General features: G+C 69.9%; 7 non-coding genes across 7 annotated transcripts; all 7 read left to right on the forward strand.

Moving 5' to 3' along the window:
• Positions 1-906: 906 nt before the first annotated feature.
• Positions 907-1,025, forward strand: LOC149123933 (5S ribosomal RNA). Its single transcript, XR_016215594.1, has one exon. It is a non-coding gene; the product is annotated as a 5S ribosomal RNA (ribosomal RNA).
• A 2,315-nt stretch (positions 1,026-3,340) lies between these two features.
• LOC149123934 (5S ribosomal RNA) lies at positions 3,341-3,459 on the forward strand. Its single transcript, XR_016215595.1, has one exon. It is a non-coding gene; the product is annotated as a 5S ribosomal RNA (ribosomal RNA).
• A 2,297-nt stretch (positions 3,460-5,756) lies between these two features.
• On the forward strand, positions 5,757-5,875 carry LOC149123935 (5S ribosomal RNA). Its single transcript, XR_016215596.1, has one exon. It is a non-coding gene; the product is annotated as a 5S ribosomal RNA (ribosomal RNA).
• A 2,293-nt stretch (positions 5,876-8,168) lies between these two features.
• LOC149123936 (5S ribosomal RNA) lies at positions 8,169-8,287 on the forward strand. The gene has a single exon (XR_016215597.1). It is a non-coding gene; the product is annotated as a 5S ribosomal RNA (ribosomal RNA).
• A 2,317-nt stretch (positions 8,288-10,604) lies between these two features.
• Positions 10,605-10,723, forward strand: LOC149123937 (5S ribosomal RNA). The gene has a single exon (XR_016215510.1). It is a non-coding gene; the product is annotated as a 5S ribosomal RNA (ribosomal RNA).
• Positions 10,724-12,575: 1,852 nt separating this feature from the next.
• On the forward strand, positions 12,576-12,694 carry LOC149123938 (5S ribosomal RNA). Its single transcript, XR_016215598.1, has one exon. It is a non-coding gene; the product is annotated as a 5S ribosomal RNA (ribosomal RNA).
• Positions 12,695-15,044: 2,350 nt separating this feature from the next.
• Positions 15,045-15,163, forward strand: LOC149123939 (5S ribosomal RNA). Its single transcript, XR_016215204.1, has one exon. It is a non-coding gene; the product is annotated as a 5S ribosomal RNA (ribosomal RNA).
• The last annotated feature ends 2,226 nt before the right edge of the window (positions 15,164-17,389 follow it).

The following is a 17,389-nucleotide window of genomic DNA, read 5'->3' on the forward strand; positions in this document are numbered from 1 at the left end:
CGAACTGGCTGCCGGGCTGGAGGGTGCGGGTCGCGCTGAAGCGCCCCACCCTCCCGTGAGGGAACGGGCGCTGAGGACGGAAATCCCTCTGTGCCACGAAGGGTGTCGGGGTGTGCGACTGTGTGCCCCTTGTGTAGGCGTGTGTGTGTGTGTGTGTGTGTGTGTGAGTGCCCACGCGAGCGTGCGGCGGGGGTGATTCCGTGCGCTGCCGCCCTCCTTCCCGACCTGCTGCCCCACTTGGGCCCCCGTGACCGAGCGGGGACAAGGGTCCCCAGGCCCTCAGCTGTCCTCGCGGCGTGGGAGTGTGTGGAGGCGCGGCGGCCGTGCCGGGGGAGGGCGGGCGACCTGTGCGTCAGCGGTGGGGGGGCTGCTGGCGGCCGGGTAGGAGGGAAGGCCCGGGCCGCGGTGGTGTGGGGCGCCGAACCCCCTGGTGCCGGGACCCGCGAGCCGCGGGGCGCAGCCCTGGGCAGGCGTGGAGGCTGCCGGGCACGGCTGGCGTGTGGCTGGGCGATGGCGGCAGGCAGGGGATCCGGCCTAGAAAGAGAGAGTAGGAGTTCCCTGTGGCCAGCGGCAGCCGGAGGAGGTTGGCTCCCCTTGGCTTGGCGGCAGCGTGCCGACTGGGCGCCCGGTGCTGCAGGTCCTGGGCTGGGCAGGCGGAGGGCTGGAGTTCGGGCACTGGTGCAGGGCTAGGCGGAGGGCGGCTGAGGAGGGGGGGGAGGAGGAGAAGAGAAGAGAAGAGAAAAGAGGGAGGAGGCGGAGGAGAAGCGGCAGCGGGAGCGGGAGCGGGAGTGGGAATGGGAATGGGAATGGGAGTGAGAGCGGGGAGCGGGCAGGAGGAGGAGGAGGAGGCGGCGGCGGCGGCTGTGCGGGCGCGCACTCAAGAGGGGCCTGGAGGCGGCCTCTGGCGTCTACGGCCATACCACCCTGAACGCGCCCGATCTCGTCTGATCTCGGAAGCTAAGCAGGGTCGGGCCTGGTTAGTACTTGGATGGGAGACCGCCTGGGAATACCGGGGGCTGTAGGCTTTTGCCCCGCGGCACCCTCCCCTTTTGCTCGCCTTTGGCTGGCTGCCTAGCCACGCCCCCATCCGCCAGCCCGCACGCCGGGACCCCTGCGACCCCCAACGCAGCTCCAGCAGGGGGCAGAAGCCCGACCCCTCCACCTGGCAGCCCCAGCCCGCCCGCGCCTCGGGCCTGGGCCTGGGCCTGGGCCTGGGCCTGGGCCTGGGCCTGGGCACGGGCACGGGCACGGGCACGGGCGGGCCGGCCAGCTGTCCCCGGCTGCCGCAGCCCCACCGCCAACCCCGGGGCCCACCCCGGGACACAGGCCACGCCCCGCGCCATCCCAGCGCGCCCCCTCCAACCCCAAACCAGCGACTCACCGCCCGCCAGGGCGCTCCCCTGCCGGCCGCCCCAACCCCGCAGCCCGCCGCACCAGCAGCTCCCGGCACCTGCACTCCCACCGCCCCTCCCGGGCTCCTGTCTCCCAGGGAGCCCAATGACTGTGACCACGACCACGACCACCGCCCGAAGACGACGCCAGGGCGCGGTTGCCCACCACTCAGGGCCCGGTGCCTCGCGCAGCCCAACCCGCGGGCCCTCTGCGCCACCTGGCCGTGCGGCGGCCACGCGCCACAGCCGCGGAAGCCCTCCAGAGCGCAAAGGAGGGACCCCACACCAAGCCTCGCAGGCAATACAGGCACCCTCTCCCTCTGTCTCTGACTTACACCAACACCTACACGTCTCTCTCTCTTTCTCTCTCTCTCTCTGTCTCTCTCTCCTCTCTCTGTCCCCCTCTCCCCCATCAGCCCTGACTCACACAGCATCCAAACGGGGCACCCTTTTGGCAGGCCAGGCAGAGACCCGCGGCCACAGGCTGCGTGCCCACAGGACCTCCCCGGGACAGAGGGTCCGTGGCAGGCAGGCAGCACACAGCCTGTGGTCTCTGTGGGGAGCAACTCGGATTGGACTGAGTTACTGGAATTAAGACTTATTCTATGCATCTGCTCTCCCACAATATGGCGCTGGGAGAGGAGAAAACAGCTTCTATGCAGCTGCCTCTTGCCAACTTGAGTGATGACCTCCAGGAGCTGATCCTGCTCCTGATTGGAGGAGAGTAGCGTACTTGGCGTGTGGGCAGCCGAGTTGGGATTGGCGGAAGAGGACTATAAAGGAGGAGAGAGACAACATGCACCAGGAACATCTAAGGGGAACACCTGTGCAGCCCCCGAGAGAGCCGGCCGGCCGGCCGGCGGTGTGCCGCTCCCCCGCGGAAGTGGGGAATGTGGCAGGGGGAACCGCCCTTCCACGGAGGTGGAAGGGATGGTAGCCAACCCGGGAAGAACCAGCAGCAAACCCGGGGAGGGCCGAGCAGACGAAAGAACAGCGCAGGGTCCTGTGTCGTTCCTCCATGAAGAGGGGGAGCGACAGTCTCGAACTGGCTGCCGGGCTGGAGGGTGCGGGTCGCGCTGAAGCGCCCCACCCTCCCGTGAGGGAACGGGCGCTGAGGACGGAAATCCCTCTGTGCCACGAAGGGTGTCGGGGTGTGCGACTGTGTGCCCCTTGTGTAGGCGTGTGTGTGTGTGTGTGTGTGTGTGTGTGAGTGCCCACGCGAGCGTGCGGCGGGGGTGATTCCGTGCGCTGCCGCCCTCCTTCCCGACCTGCTGCCCCACTTGGGCCCCCGTGACCGAGCGGGGACAAGGGTCCCCAGGCCCTCAGCTGTCCTCGCGGCGTGGGAGTGTGTGGAGGCGCGGCGGCCGTGCCGGGGGAGGGCGGGCGACCTGTGCGTCAGCGGTGGGGGGGCTGCTGGCGGCCGGGTAGGAGGGAAGGCCCGGGCCGCGGTGGTGTGGGGCGCCGAACCCCCTGGTGCCGGGACCCGCGAGCCGCGGGGCGCAGCCCTGGGCAGGCGTGGAGGCTGCCGGGCACGGCTGGCGTGTGGCTGGGCGATGGCGGCAGGCAGGGGATCCAGCCTAGAAAGAGAGAGTAGGAGTTCCCTGTGGCCAGCGGCAGCCGGAGGAGGTTGGCTCCCCTTGGCTTGGCGGCAGCGTGCCGACTGGGCGCCCGGTGCTGCAGGTCCTGGGCTGGGCAGGCGGAGGGCTGGAGTTCGGGCACTGGTGCAGGGCTAGGCGGAGGGCGGCTGAGGAGGGGGGGGAGGAGGAGAAGAGAAGAGAAGAGAAAAGAGGGAGGAGGCGGAGGAGAAGCGGGAGCGGGAGCGGGAGCGGGAGTGGGAATGGGAATGGGAATGGGAGTGAGAGCGGGGAGCGGGCAGGAGGAGGAGGAGGAGGCGGCGGCGGCGGCTGTGCGGGCGCGCACTCAAGAGGGGCCTGGAGGCGGCCTCTGGCGTCTACGGCCATACCACCCTGAACGCGCCCGATCTCGTCTGATCTCGGAAGCTAAGCAGGGTCGGGCCTGGTTAGTACTTGGATGGGAGACCGCCTGGGAATACCGGGGGCTGTAGGCTTTTGCCCCGCGGCACCCTCCCCTTTTGCTCGCCTTTGGCTGGCTGCCTAGCCACGCCCCCATCCGCCAGCCCGCACGCCGGGACCCCTGCGACCCCCAACGCAGCTCCAGCAGGGGGCAGAAGCCCGACCCCTCCACCTGGCAGCCCCAGCCCGCCCGCGCCTCGGGCCTGGGCCTGGGCCTGGGCCTGGGCCTGGGCCTGGGCACGGGCACGGGCACGGGCGGGCCGGCCAGCTGTCCCCGGCTGCCGCAGCCCCACCGCCAACCCCGGGGCCCACCCCGGGACACAGGCCACGCCCCGCGCCATCCCAGCGCGCCCCCTCCAACCCCAAACCAGCGACTCACCGCCCGCCAGGGCGCTCCCCTGCCGGCCGCCCCAACCCCGCAGCCCGCCGCACCAGCAGCTCCCGGCACCTGCACTCCCACCGCCCCTCCCGGGCTCCTGTCTCCCAGGGAGCCCAATGACTGTGACCACGACCACGACCACCGCCCGAAGACGACGCCAGGGCGCAGTTGCCCACCACTCAGGGCCCGGTGCCTCGCGCAGCCCAACCCGCGGGCCCTCTGCGCCACCTGGCCGTGCGGCGGCCACGCGCCACAGCCGCGGAAGCCCTCCAGAGCGCAAAGGAGGGACCCCACACCAAGCCTCGCAGGCAATACAGGCACCCTCTCCCTCTGTCTCTGACTTACACCAACACCTACACGTCTCTCTCTCTTTCTCTCTCTCTCTCTGTCTCTCTCTCCTCTCTCTGTCCCCCTCTCCCCCATCAGCCCTGACTCACACAGCATCCAAACGGGGCACCCTTTTGGCAGGCCAGGCAGAGACCCGCGGCCACAGGCTGCGTGCCCACAGGACCTCCCCGGGACAGAGGGTCCGTGGCAGGCAGGCAGCACACAGCCTGTGGTCTCTGTGGGGAGCAACTCGGATTGGACTGAGTTACTGGAATTAAGACTTATTCTATGCATCTGCTCTCCCACAATATGGCGCTGGGAGAGGAGCAAACAGCTTCTATGCAGCTGCCTCTTGCCAACTTGAGTGATGACCTCCAGGAGCTGATCCTGCTCCTGATTGAAGGAGAGCAGCGTACTCGGCGTGTGGGCAGCCGAGTTGGGATTGGCGGAAGAGGACTATAAAGGAGGAGAGAGACAACATGCACCAGGAACATCTAAGGGGAACACCTGTGCAGCCCCCGAGAGAGCCGGCCGGCCGGCGGTGTGCCGCTCCCCCGCGGAAGTGGGGAATGTGGCAGGGGGAACCGCCCTTCCACGGAGGTGGAAGGGACGGTAGCCAACCCGGGAAGAACCAGCAGCAAACCCGGGGAGGGCCGAGCAGACGAAAGAACAGCGCAGGGTCCTGTGTCGTTCCTCCATGAAGAGGGGGAGCGACAGTCTCGAACTGGCTGCCGGGCTGGAGGGTGCGGGTCGCGCTGAAGCGCCCCACCCTCCCGTGAGGGAACGGGCGCTGAGGACGGAAATCCCTCTGTGCCACGAAGGGTGTCGGGGTGTGCGACTGTGTGCCCCTTGTGTAGGCGTGTGTGTGTGTGTGTGTGTGTGTGTGAGTGCCCACGCGAGCGTGCGGCGGGGGTGATTCCGTGCGCTGCCGCCCTCCTTCCCGACCTGCTGCCCCACTTGGGCCCCCGTGACCGAGCGGGGACAAGGGTCCCCAGGCCCTCAGCTGTCCTCGCGGCGTGGGAGTGTGTGGAGGCGCGGCGGCCGTGCCGGGGGAGGGCGGGCGACCTGTGCGTCAGCGGTGGGGGGGCTGCTGGCGGCCGGGTAGGAGGGAAGGCCCGGGCCGCGGTGGTGTGGGGCGCCGAACCCCCTGGTGCCGGGACCCGCGAGCCGCGGGGCGCAGCCCTGGGCAGGCGTGGAGGCTGCCGGGCACGGCTGGCGTGTGGCTGGGCGATGGCGGCAGGCAGGGGATCCAGCCTAGAAAGAGAGAGTAGGAGTTCCCTGTGGCCAGCGGCAGCCGGAGGAGGTTGGCTCCCCTTGGCTTGGCGGCAGCGTGCCGACTGGGCGCCCGGTGCTGCAGGTCCTGGGCTGGGCAGGCGGAGGGCTGGAGTTCGGGCACTGGTGCAGGGCTAGGCGGAGGGCGGCTGAGGAGGGGGGGGAGGAGGAGAAGAGAAGAGAAGAGAAAAGAGGGAGGAGGCGGAGGAGAAGCGGGAGCGGGAGCGGGAGCGGGAGTGGGAATGGGAATGGGAATGGGAGTGAGAGCGGGGAGCGGGCAGGAGGAGGAGGAGGAGGCGGCGGCGGCGGCTGTGCGGGCGCGCACTCAAGAGGGGCCTGGAGGCGGCCTCTGGCGTCTACGGCCATACCACCCTGAACGCGCCCGATCTCGTCTGATCTCGGAAGCTAAGCAGGGTCGGGCCTGGTTAGTACTTGGATGGGAGACCGCCTGGGAATACCGGGGGCTGTAGGCTTTTGCCCCGCGGCACCCTCCCCTTTTGCTCGCCTTTGGCTGGCTGCCTAGCCACGCCCCCATCCGCCAGCCCGCACGCCGGGACCCCTGCGACCCCCAACGCAGCTCCAGCAGGGGGCAGAAGCCCGACCCCTCCACCTGGCAGCCCCAGCCCGCCCGCGCCTCGGGCCTGGGCCTGGGCCTGGGCCTGGGCCTGGGCCTGGGCACGGGCACGGGCACGGGCGGGCCGGCCAGCTGTCCCCGGCTGCCGCAGCCCCACCGCCAACCCCGGGGCCCACCCCGGGACACAGGCCACGCCCCGCGCCATCCCAGCGCGCCCCCTCCAACCCCAAACCAGCGACTCACCGCCCGCCAGGGCGCTCCCCTGCCGGCCGCCCCAACCCCGCAGCCCGCCGCACCAGCAGCTCCCGGCACCTGCACTCCCACCGCCCCTCCCGGGCTCCTGTCTCCCAGGGAGCCCAATGACTGTGACCACGACCACGACCACCGCCCGAAGACGACGCCAGGGCGCAGTTGCCCACCACTCAGGGCCCGGTGCCTCGCGCAGCCCAACCCGCGGGCCCTCTGCGCCACCTGGCCGTGCGGCGGCCACGCGCCACAGCCGCGGAAGCCCTCCAGAGCGCAAAGGAGGGACCCCACACCAAGCCTCGCAGGCAATACAGGCACCCTCTCCCTCTGTCTCTGACTTACACCAACACCTACACGTCTCTCTTTCTCTCTCTCTCTCTGTCTCTCTCTCCTCTCTCTGTCCCCCTCTCCCCCATCAGCCCTGACTCACACAGCATCCAAACGGGGCACCCTTTTGGCAGGCCAGGCAGAGACCCGCGGCCACAGGCTGCGTGCCCACAGGACCTCCCCGGGACAGAGGGTCCGTGGCAGGCAGGCAGCACACAGCCTGTGGTCTCTGTGGGGAGCAACTCGGATTGGACTGAGTTACTGGAATTAAGACTTATTCTATGCATCTGCTCTCCCACAATATGGCGCTGGGAGAGGAGAAAACAGCTTCTATGCAGCTGCCTCTTGCCAACTTGAGTGATGACCTCCAGGAGCTGATCCTGCTCCTGATTGAAGGAGAGCAGCGTACTCGGCGTGTGGGCAGCCGAGTTGGGATTGGCGGAAGAGGACTATAAAGGAGGAGAGAGACAACATGCACCAGGAACATCTAAGGGGAACACCTGTGCAGCCCCCGAGAGAGCCGGCCGGCCGGCGGTGTGCCGCTCCCCCGCGGAAGTGGGGAATGTGGCAGGGGGAACCGCCCTTCCACGGAGGTGGAAGGGACGGTAGCCAACCCGGGAAGAACCAGCAGCAAACCCGGGGAGGGCCGAGCAGACGAAAGAACAGCGCAGGGTCCTGTGTCGTTCCTCCATGAAGAGGGGGAGCGACAGTCTCGAACTGGCTGCCGGGCTGGAGGGTGCGGGTCGCGCTGAAGCGCCCCACCCTCCCGTGAGGGAACGGGCGCTGAGGACGGAAATCCCTCTGTGCCACGAAGGGTGTCGGGGTGTGCGACTGTGTGCCCCTTGTGTAGGCGTGTGTGTGTGTGTGTGTGTGTGTGTGAGTGCCCACGCGAGCGTGCGGCGGGGGTGATTCCGTGCGCTGCCGCCCTCCTTCCCGACCTGCTGCCCCACTTGGGCCCCCGTGACCGAGCGGGGACAAGGGTCCCCAGGCCCTCAGCTGTCCTCGCGGCGTGGGAGTGTGTGGAGGCGCGGCGGCCGTGCCGGGGGAGGGCGGGCGACCTGTGCGTCAGCGGTGGGGGGGCTGCTGGCGGCCGGGTAGGAGGGAAGGCCCGGGCCGCGGTGGTGTGGGGCGCCGAACCCCCTGGTGCCGGGACCCGCGAGCCGCGGGGCGCAGCCCTGGGCAGGCGTGGAGGCTGCCGGGCACGGCTGGCGTGTGGCTGGGCGATGGCGGCAGGCAGGGGATCCGGCCTAGAAAGAGAGAGTAGGAGTTCCCTGTGGCCAGCGGCAGCCGGAGGAGGTTGGCTCCCCTTGGCTTGGCGGCAGCGTGCCGACTGGGCGCCCGGTGCTGCAGGTCCTGGGCTGGGCAGGCGGAGGGCTGGAGTTCGGGCACTGGTGCAGGGCTAGGCGGAGGGCGGCTGAGGAGGGGGGGGAGGAGGAGAAGAGAAGAGAAGAGAAAAGAGGGAGGAGGCGGAGGAGAAGCGGCAGCGGGAGCGGGAGCGGGAGTGGGAATGGGAATGGGAATGGGAGTGAGAGCGGGGAGCGGGCAGGAGGAGGAGGAGGAGGCGGCGGCGGCGGCTGTGCGGGCGCGCACTCAAGAGGGGCCTGGAGGCGGCCTCTGGCGTCTACGGCCATACCACCCTGAACGCGCCCGATCTCGTCTGATCTCGGAAGCTAAGCAGGGTCGGGCCTGGTTAGTACTTGGATGGGAGACCGCCTGGGAATACCGGGGGCTGTAGGCTTTTGCCCCGCGGCACCCTCCCCTTTTGCTCGCCTTTGGCTGGCTGCCTAGCCACGCCCCCATCCGCCAGCCCGCACGCCGGGACCCCTGCGACCCCCAACGCAGCTCCAGCAGGGGGCAGAAGCCCGACCCCTCCACCTGGCAGCCCCAGCCCGCCCGCGCCTCGGGCCTGGGCCTGGGCCTGGGCCTGGGCCTGGGCCTGGGCCTGGGCACGGGCACGGGCACGGGCACGGGCGGGCCGGCCAGCTGTCCCCGGCTGCCGCAGCCCCACCGCCAACCCCGGGGCCCACCCCGGGACACAGGCCACGCCCCGCGCCATCCCAGCGCGCCCCCTCCAACCCCAAACCAGCGACTCACCGCCCGCCAGGGCGCTCCCCTGCCGGCCGCCCCAACCCCGCAGCCCGCCGCACCAGCAGCTCCCGGCACCTGCACTCCCACCGCCCCTCCCGGGCTCCTGTCTCCCAGGGAGCCCAATGACTGTGACCACGACCACGACCACCGCCCGAAGACGACGCCAGGGCGCGGTTGCCCACCACTCAGGGCCCGGTGCCTCGCGCAGCCCAACCCGCGGGCCCTCTGCGCCACCTGGCCGTGCGGCGGCCACGCGCCACAGCCGCGGAAGCCCTCCAGAGCGCAAAGGAGGGACCCCACACCAAGCCTCGCAGGCAATACAGGCACCCTCTCCCTCTGTCTCTGACTTACACCAACACCTACACGTCTCTCTCTCTTTCTCTCTCTCTCTCTGTCTCTCTCTCCTCTCTCTGTCCCCCTCTCCCCCATCAGCCCTGACTCACACAGCATCCAAACGGGGCACCCTTTTGGCAGGCCAGGCAGAGACCCGCGGCCACAGGCTGCGTGCCCACAGGACCTCCCCGGGACAGAGGGTCCGTGGCAGGCAGGCAGCACACAGCCTGTGGTCTCTGTGGGGAGCAACTCGGATTGGACTGAGTTACTGGAATTAAGACTTATTCTATGCATCTGCTCTCCCACAATATGGCGCTGGGAGAGGAGAAAACAGCTTCTATGCAGCTGCCTCTTGCCAACTTGAGTGATGACCTCCAGGAGCTGATCCTGCTCCTGATTGGAGGAGAGTAGCGTACTTGGCGTGTGGGCAGCCGAGTTGGGATTGGCGGAAGAGGACTATAAAGGAGGAGAGAGACAACATGCACCAGGAACATCTAAGGGGAACACCTGTGCAGCCCCCGAGAGAGCCGGCCGGCCGGCGGTGTGCCGCTCCCCCGCGGAAGTGGGGAATGTGGCAGGGGGAACCGCCCTTCCACGGAGGTGGAAGGGATGGTAGCCAACCCGGGAAGAACCAGCAGCAAACCCGGGGAGGGCCGAGCAGACGAAAGAACAGCGCAGGGTCCTGTGTCGTTCCTCCATGAAGAGGGGGAGCGACAGTCTCGAACTGGCTGCCGGGCTGGAGGGTGCGGGTCGCGCTGAAGCGCCCCACCCTCCCGTGAGGGAACGGGCGCTGAGGACGGAAATCCCTCTGTGCCACGAAGGGTGTCGGGGTGTGCGACTGTGTGCCCCTTGTGTAGGCGTGTGTGTGTGTGTGTGTGTGTGTGTGTGAGTGCCCACGCGAGCGTGCGGCGGGGGTGATTCCGTGCGCTGCCGCCCTCCTTCCCGACCTGCTGCCCCACTTGGGCCCCCGTGACCGAGCGGGGACAAGGGTCCCCAGGCCCTCAGCTGTCCTCGCGGCGTGGGAGTGTGTGGAGGCGCGGCGGCCGTGCCGGGGGAGGGCGGGCGACCTGTGCGTCAGCGGTGGGGGGGCTGCTGGCGGCCGGGTAGGAGGGAAGGCCCGGGCCGCGGTGGTGTGGGGCGCCGAACCCCCTGGTGCCGGGACCCGCGAGCCGCGGGGCGCAGCCCTGGGCAGGCGTGGAGGCTGCCGGGCACGGCTGGCGTGTGGCTGGGCGATGGCGGCAGGCAGGGGATCCGGCCTAGAAAGAGAGAGTAGGAGTTCCCTGTGGCCAGCGGCAGCCGGAGGAGGTTGGCTCCCCTTGGCTTGGCGGCAGCGTGCCGACTGGGCGCCCGGTGCTGCACTGCAGGTCCTGGGCTGGGCAGGCGGAGGGCTGGAGTTCGGGCACTGGTGCAGGGCTAGGCGGAGGGCGGCTGAGGAGGGGGGGGGAGGAGGAGAAGAGAAGAGAAGAGAAAAGAGGGAGGAGGCGGAGGAGAAGCGGCAGCGGGAGCGGGAGCGGGAGTGGGAATGGGAATGGGAGTGAGAGCGGGGAGCGGGCAGGAGGAGGAGGAGGAGGCGGCGGCGGCGGCGGCGGCTGTGCGGGCGCGCACTCAAGAGGGGCCTGGAGGCGGCCTCTGGCGTCTACGGCCATACCACCCTGAACGCGCCCGATCTCGTCTGATCTCGGAAGCTAAGCAGGGTCGGGCCTGGTTAGTACTTGGATGGGAGACCGCCTGGGAATACTGGGTGCTGTAGGCTTTTGCCCCGCGGCACCCTCCCCTTTTGCTCGCCTTTGGCTGGCTGCCTAGCCACGCCCCCATCCGCCAGCCCGCACGCCGGGACCCCTGCGACCCCCAACGCAGCTCCAGCAGGGGGCAGAAGCCCGACCCCTCCACCTGGCAGCCCCAGCCCGCCCGCGCCTCGGGCCTGGGCCTGGGCCTGGGCCTGGGCACGGGCACGGGCACGGGCACGGGCACGGGCGGGCCGGCCAGCTGTCCCCGGCTGCCGCAGCCCCACCGCCAACCCCGGGGCCCACCCCGGGACACAGGCCACGCCCCGCGCCATCCAGCGCGCCCCCTCCAACCCCAAACCAGCGACTCACCGCCCGCCAGGGCGCTCCCCTGCCGGCCGCCCCAACCCCGCAGCCCGCCGCACCAGCAGCTCCCGGCACCTGCACTCCCACCGCCCCTCCCGGGCTCCTGTCTCCCAGGGAGCCCAATGACTGTGACCACGACCACGACCACGACCACCGCCCGAAGACGACGCCAGGGCGCGGTTGCCCACCACTCAGGGCCCGGTGCCTCGCGCAGCCCAACCCGCGGGCCCTCTGCGCCACCTGGCCGTGCGGCGGCCACGCGCCACAGCCGCGGAAGCCCTCCAGAGCGCAAAGGAGGGACCCCACACCAAGCCTCGCAGGCAATACAGGCACCCTCTCCCTCTGTCTCTGACTTACACCAACACCTACACGTCTCTCTCTCTTTCTCTCTCTCTCTCTGTCTCTCTCTCCTCTCTCTGTCCCCCTCTCCCCCATCAGCCCTGACTCACACAGCATCCAAACGGGGCACCCTTTTGGCAGGCCTGGCAGAGACCCGCGGCCACAGGCTGCGTGCCCACAGGACCTCCCCGGGACAGAGGGTCCGTGGCAGGCAGGCAGCACACAGCCTGTGGTCTCGAACTGGCTGCCGGGCTGGAGGGTGCGGGTCGCGCTGAAGCGCCCCACCCTCCCGTGAGGGAACGGGCGCTGAGGACGGAAATCCCTCTGTGCCACGAAGGGTGTCGGGGTGTGCGACTGTGTGCCCCTTGTGTAGGCGTGTGTGTGTGTGTGTGTGTGTGTGAGTGCCCACGCGAGCGTGCGGCGGGGGTGATTCCGTACGCTGCCGCCCTCCTTCCCGACCTGCTGCCCCACTTGGGCCCCCGTGACCGAGCGGGGACAAGGGTCCCCAGGCCCTCAGCTGTCCTCGCGGCGTGGGAGTGTGTGGAGGCGCGGCGGCCGTGCCGGGGGAGGGCGGGCGACCTGTGCGTCAGCGGTGGGGGGGCTGCTGGCGGCCGGGTAGGAGGGAAGGCCCGGGCCGCGGTGGTGTGGGGCGCCGAACCCCCTGGTGCCGGGACCCGCGAGCCGCGGGGCGCAGCCCTGGGCAGGCGTGGAGGCTGCCGGGCACGGCTGGCGTGTGGCTGGGCGATGGCGGCAGGCAGGGGATCCGGCCTAGAAAGAGAGAGTAGGAGTTCCCTGTGGCCAGCGGCAGCCGGAGGAGGTTGGCTCCCCTTGGCTTGGCGGCAGCGTGCCGACTGGGCGCCCGGTGCTGCACTGCAGGTCCTGGGCTGGGCAGGCGGAGGGCTGGAGTTTGGGCACTGGTGCAGGGCTAGGCGGAGGGCGGCTGAGGAGGAGGGGGGGGGAGGAGGAGAAGAGAAGAGAAGAGAAAAGAGGGAGGAGGCGGAGGAGAAGCGGCAGCGGGAGCGGGAGCGGGAGTGGGAATGGGAATGGGAATGGGAGTGAGAGCGGGGAGCGGGCAGGAAGAGGAGGCGGCGGCGGCGGCGGCGGCGGCGGCGGCGGCGGCGGCGGCGGCGGCTGTGCGGGCGCGCACTCAAGAGGGGCCTGGAGGCGGCCTCTGGCGTCTACGGCCATACCACCCTGAACGCGCCCGATCTCGTCTGATCTCGGAAGCTAAGCAGGGTCGGGCCTGGTTAGTACTTGGATGGGAGACCGCCTGGGAATACCGGGGGCTGTAGGCTTTTGCCCCGCGGCACCCTCCCCTTTTGCTCGCCTTTGGCTGGCTGCCTAGCCACGCCCCCATCCGCCAGCCCGCACGCCGGGACCCCTGCGACCCCCAACGCAGCTCCAGCAGGGGGCAGAAGCCCGACCCCTCCACCTGGCAGCCCCAGCCCGCCCGCGCCTCGGGCCTGGGCCTGGGCCTGGGCCTGGGCACGGGCACGGGCACGGGCACGGGCACGGGCGGGCCGGCCAGCTGTCCCCGGCTGCCGCAGCCCCACCGCCAACCCCGGGGCCCACCCCGGGACACAGGCCACGCCCCGCGCCATCCAGCGCGCCCCCTCCAACCCCAAACCAGCGACTCACCGCCCGCCAGGGCGCTCCCCTGCCGGCCGCCCCAACCCCGCAGCCCGCCGCACCAGCAGCTCCCGGCACCTGCACTCCCACCGCCCCTCCCGGGCTCCTGTCTCCCAGGGAGCCCAATGACTGTGACCACGACCACGACCACGACCACCGCCCGAAGACGACGCCAGGGCGCGGTTGCCCACCACTCAGGGCCCGGTGCCTCGCGCAGCCCAACCCGCGGGCCCTCTGCGCCACCTGGCCGTGCGGCGGCCACGCGCCACAGCCGCGGAAGCCCTCCAGAGCGCAAAGGAGGGACCCCACACCAAGCCTCGCAGGCAATACAGGCACCCTCTCCCTCTGTCTCTGACTTACACCAACACCTACACGTCTCTCTCTCTTTCTCTCTCTCTCTCTGTCTCTCTCTCCTCTCTCTGTCCCCCTCTCCCCCATCAGCCCTGACTCACACAGCATCCAAACGGGGCACCCTTTTGGCAGGCCAGGCAGAGACCCGCGGCCACAGGCTGCGTGCCCACAGGACCTCCCCGGGACAGAGGGTCCGTGGCAGGCAGGCAGCACACAGCCTGTGGTCTCTGTGGGGAGCAACTCGGATTGGACTGAGTTACTGGAATTAAGACTTATTCTATGCATCTGCTCTCCCACAATATGGCGCTGGGAGAGGAGCAAACAGCTTCTATGCAGCTGCCTCTTGCCAACTTGAGTGATGACCTCCAGGAGCTGATCCTGCTCCTGATTGGAGGAGAGCAGCGTACTTGGCGTGTGGGCAGCCGAGTTGGGATTGGCGGAAGAGGACTATAAAGGAGGAGAGAGACAACATGCACCAGGAACATCTAAGGGGAACACCTGTGCAGCCCCCGAGAGAGCCGGCCGGCCGGCCGGCGGTGTGCCGCTCCCCCGCGGAAGTGGGGAATGTGGCAGGGGGAACCGCCCTTCCACGGAGGTGGAAGGGACGGTAGCCAACCCGGGAAGAACCAGCAGCAAACCCGGGGAGGGCCGAGCAGACGAAAGAACAGCGCAGGGTCCTGTGTCGTTCCTCCATGAAGAGGGGGAGCGACAGTCTCGAACTGGCTGCCGGGCTGGAGGGTGCGGGTCGCGCTGAAGCGCCCCACCCTCCCGTGAGGGAACGGGCGCTGAGGACGGAAATCCCTCTGTGCCACGAAGGGTGTCGGGGTGTGCGACTGTGTGCCCCTTGTGTAGGCGTGTGTGTGTGTGTGTGTGTGTGTGTGAGTGCCCACGCGAGCGTGCGGCGGGGGTGATTCCGTGTGCTGCCGCCCTCCTTCCCGACCTGCTGCCCCACTTGGGCCCCCGTGACCGAGCGGGGACAAGGGTCCCCAGGCCCTCAGCTGTCCTCGCGGCGTGGGAGTGTGTGGAGGCGCGGCGGCCGTGCCGGGGGAGGGCGGGCGACCTGTGCGTCAGCGGTGGGGGGGCTGCTGGCGGCCGGGTAGGAGGGAAGGCCCGGGCCGCGGTGGTGTGGGGCGCCGAACCCCCTGGTGCCGGGACCCGCGAGCCGCGGGGCGCAGCCCTGGGCAGGCGTGGAGGCTGCCGGGCACGGCTGGCGTGTGGCTGGGCGATGGCGGCAGGCAGGGGATCCGGCCTAGAAAGAGAGAGTAGGAGTTCCCTGTGGCCAGCGGCAGCCGGAGGAGGTTGGCTCCCCTTGGCTTGGCGGCAGCGTGCCGACTGGGCGCCCGGTGCTGCACTGCAGGTCCTGGGCTGGGCAGGCGGAGGGCTGGAGTTCGGGCACTGGTGCAGGGCTAGGCGGAGTGCGGCTGAGGGGGGGGGGGAGGAGGAGGAGAAGAGAAGAGAAGAGAAAAGAGGGAGGAGGCGGAGGAGAAGCGGCAGCGGGAGCGGGAGCGGGAGCGGGAATGGGAATGGGAATGGGAATGGGAATGGGAATGGGAGTGAGAGCGGGGAGCGGGCAGGAGGAGGAGGAGGAGGCGGCGGCGGCGGCGGCGGCGGCGGCGGCGGCTGTGCGGGCGCGCACTCAAGAGGGGCCTGGAGGCAGCCTCTGGCGTCTACGGCCATACCACCCTGAACGCGCCCGATCTCGTCTGATCTCGGAAGCTAAGCAGGGTCGGGCCTGGTTAGTACTTGGATGGGAGACCGCCTGGGAATACCGGGTGCTGTAGGCTTTTGCCCCGCGGCACCCTCCCCTTTTGCTCGCCTTTGGCTGGCTGCCTAGCCACGCCCCCATCCGCCAGCCCGCACGCCGGGACCCCTGCGACCCCCAACGCAGCTCCAGCAGGGGGCAGAAGCCCGACCCCTCCACCTGGCAGCCCCAGCCCGCCCGCGCCTCGGGCCTGGGCCTGGGCCTGGGCACGGGCACGGGCACGGGCACGGGCACGGGCGGGCCGGCCAGCTGTCCCCGGCTGCCGCAGCCCCACCGCCAACCCCGGGGCCCACCCCGGGACACAGGCCACGCCCCGCGCCATCCAGCGCGCCCCCTCCAACCCCAAACCAGCGACTCACCGCCCGCCAGGGCGCTCCCCTGCCGGCCGCCCCAACCCCGCAGCCCGCCGCACCAGCAGCTCCCGGCACCTGCACTCCCACCGCCCCTCCCGGGCTCCTGTCTCCCAGGGAGCCCAATGACTGTGACCACGACCACGACCACGACCACCGCCCGAAGACGACGCCAGGGCGCGGTTGCCCACCACTCAGGGCCCGGTGCCTCGCGCAGCCCAACCCGCGGGCCCTCTGCGCCACCTGGCCGTGCGGCGGCCACGCGCCACAGCCGCGGAAGCCCTCCAGAGCGCAAAGGAGGGACCCCACACCAAGCCTCGCAGGCAATACAGGCACCCTCTCCCTCTGTCTCTGACTTACACCAACACCTACACGTCTCTCTCTCTTTCTCTCTCTCTCTCTGTCTCTCTCTCCTCTCTCTGTCCCCCTCTCCCCCATCAGCCCTGACTCACACAGCATCCAAACGGGGCACCCTTTTGGCAGGCCAGGCAGAGACCCGCGGCCACAGGCTGCGTGCCCACAGGACCTCCCCGGGACAGAGGGTCCGTGGCAGGCAGGCAGCACACAGCCTGTGGTCTCTGTGGGGAGCAACTCGGATTGGACTGAGTTACTGGAATTAAGACTTATTCTATGCATCTGCTCTCCCACAATATGGCGCTGGGAGAGGAGCAAACAGCTTCTATGCAGCTGCCTCTTGCCAACTTGAGTGATGACCTCCAGGAGCTGATCCTGCTCCTGATTGGAGGAGAGCAGCGTACTTGGCGTGTGGGCAGCCGAGTTGGGATTGGCGGAAGAGGACTATAAAGGAGGAGAGAGACAACATGCACCAGGAACATCTAAGGGGAACACCTGTGCAGCCCCCGAGAGAGCCGGCCGGCCGGCCGGCGGTGTGCCGCTCCCCCGCGGAAGTGGGGAATGTGGCAGGGGGAACCGCCCTTCCACGGAGGTGGAAGGGACGGTAGCCAACCCGGGAAGAACCAGCAGCAAACCCGGGGAGGGCCGAGCAGACGAAAGAACAGCGCAGGGTCCTGTGTCGTTCCTCCATGAAGAGGGGGAGCGACAGTCTCGAACTGGCTGCCGGGCTGGAGGGTGCGGGTCGCGCTGAAGCGCCCCACCCTCCCGTGAGGGAACGGGCGCTGAGGACGGAAATCCCTCTGTGCCACGAAGGGTGTCGGGGTGTGCGACTGTGTGCCCCTTGTGTAGGCGTGTGTGTGTGTGTGTGTGTGTGTGTGTGTGTGAGTGCCCACGCGAGCGTGCGGCGGGGGTGATTCCGTGCGCTGCCGCCCTCCTTCCCGACCTGCTGCCCCACTTGGGCCCCCGTGACCGAGCGGGGACAAGGGTCCCCAGGCCCTCAGCTGTCCTCGCGGCGTGGGAGTGTGTGGAGGCGCGGCGGCCGTGCCGGGGGAGGGCGGGCGACCTGTGCGTCAGCGGTGGGGGGGCTGCTGGCGGCCGGGTAGGAGGGAAGGCCCGGGCCGCGGTGGTGTGGGGCGCCGAACCCCCTGGTGCCGGGACCCGCGAGCCGCGGGGCGCAGCCCTGGGCAGGCGTGGAGGCTGCCGGGCACGGCTGGCGTGTGGCTGGGCGATGGCGGCAGGCAGGGGATCCGGCCTAGAAAGAGAGAGTAGGAGTTCCCTGTGGCCAGCGGCAGCCGGAGGAGGTTGGCTCCCCTTGGCTTGGCGGCAGCGTGCCGACTGGGCGCCCGGTGCTGCAGGTCCTGGGCTGGGCAGGCGGAGGGCTGGAGTTCGGGCACTGGTGCAGGGCTAGGCGGAGGGCGGCTGAGGAGGGGGGGGAGGAGGAGAAGAGAAGAGAAGAGAAAAGAGGGAGGAGGCGGAGGAGAAGCGGCAGCGGGAGCGGGAGCGGGAGTGGGAATGGGAATGGGAATGGGAGTGAGAGCGGGGAG

This window comes from Oryctolagus cuniculus, chromosome 10 (assembly GCF_051225735.1).
Source record: "Oryctolagus cuniculus isolate XC-2025 breed Fujian yellow rabbit chromosome 10, ASM5122573v1, whole genome shotgun sequence".
NCBI lineage: Eukaryota > Metazoa > Chordata > Mammalia > Lagomorpha > Leporidae > Oryctolagus > Oryctolagus cuniculus.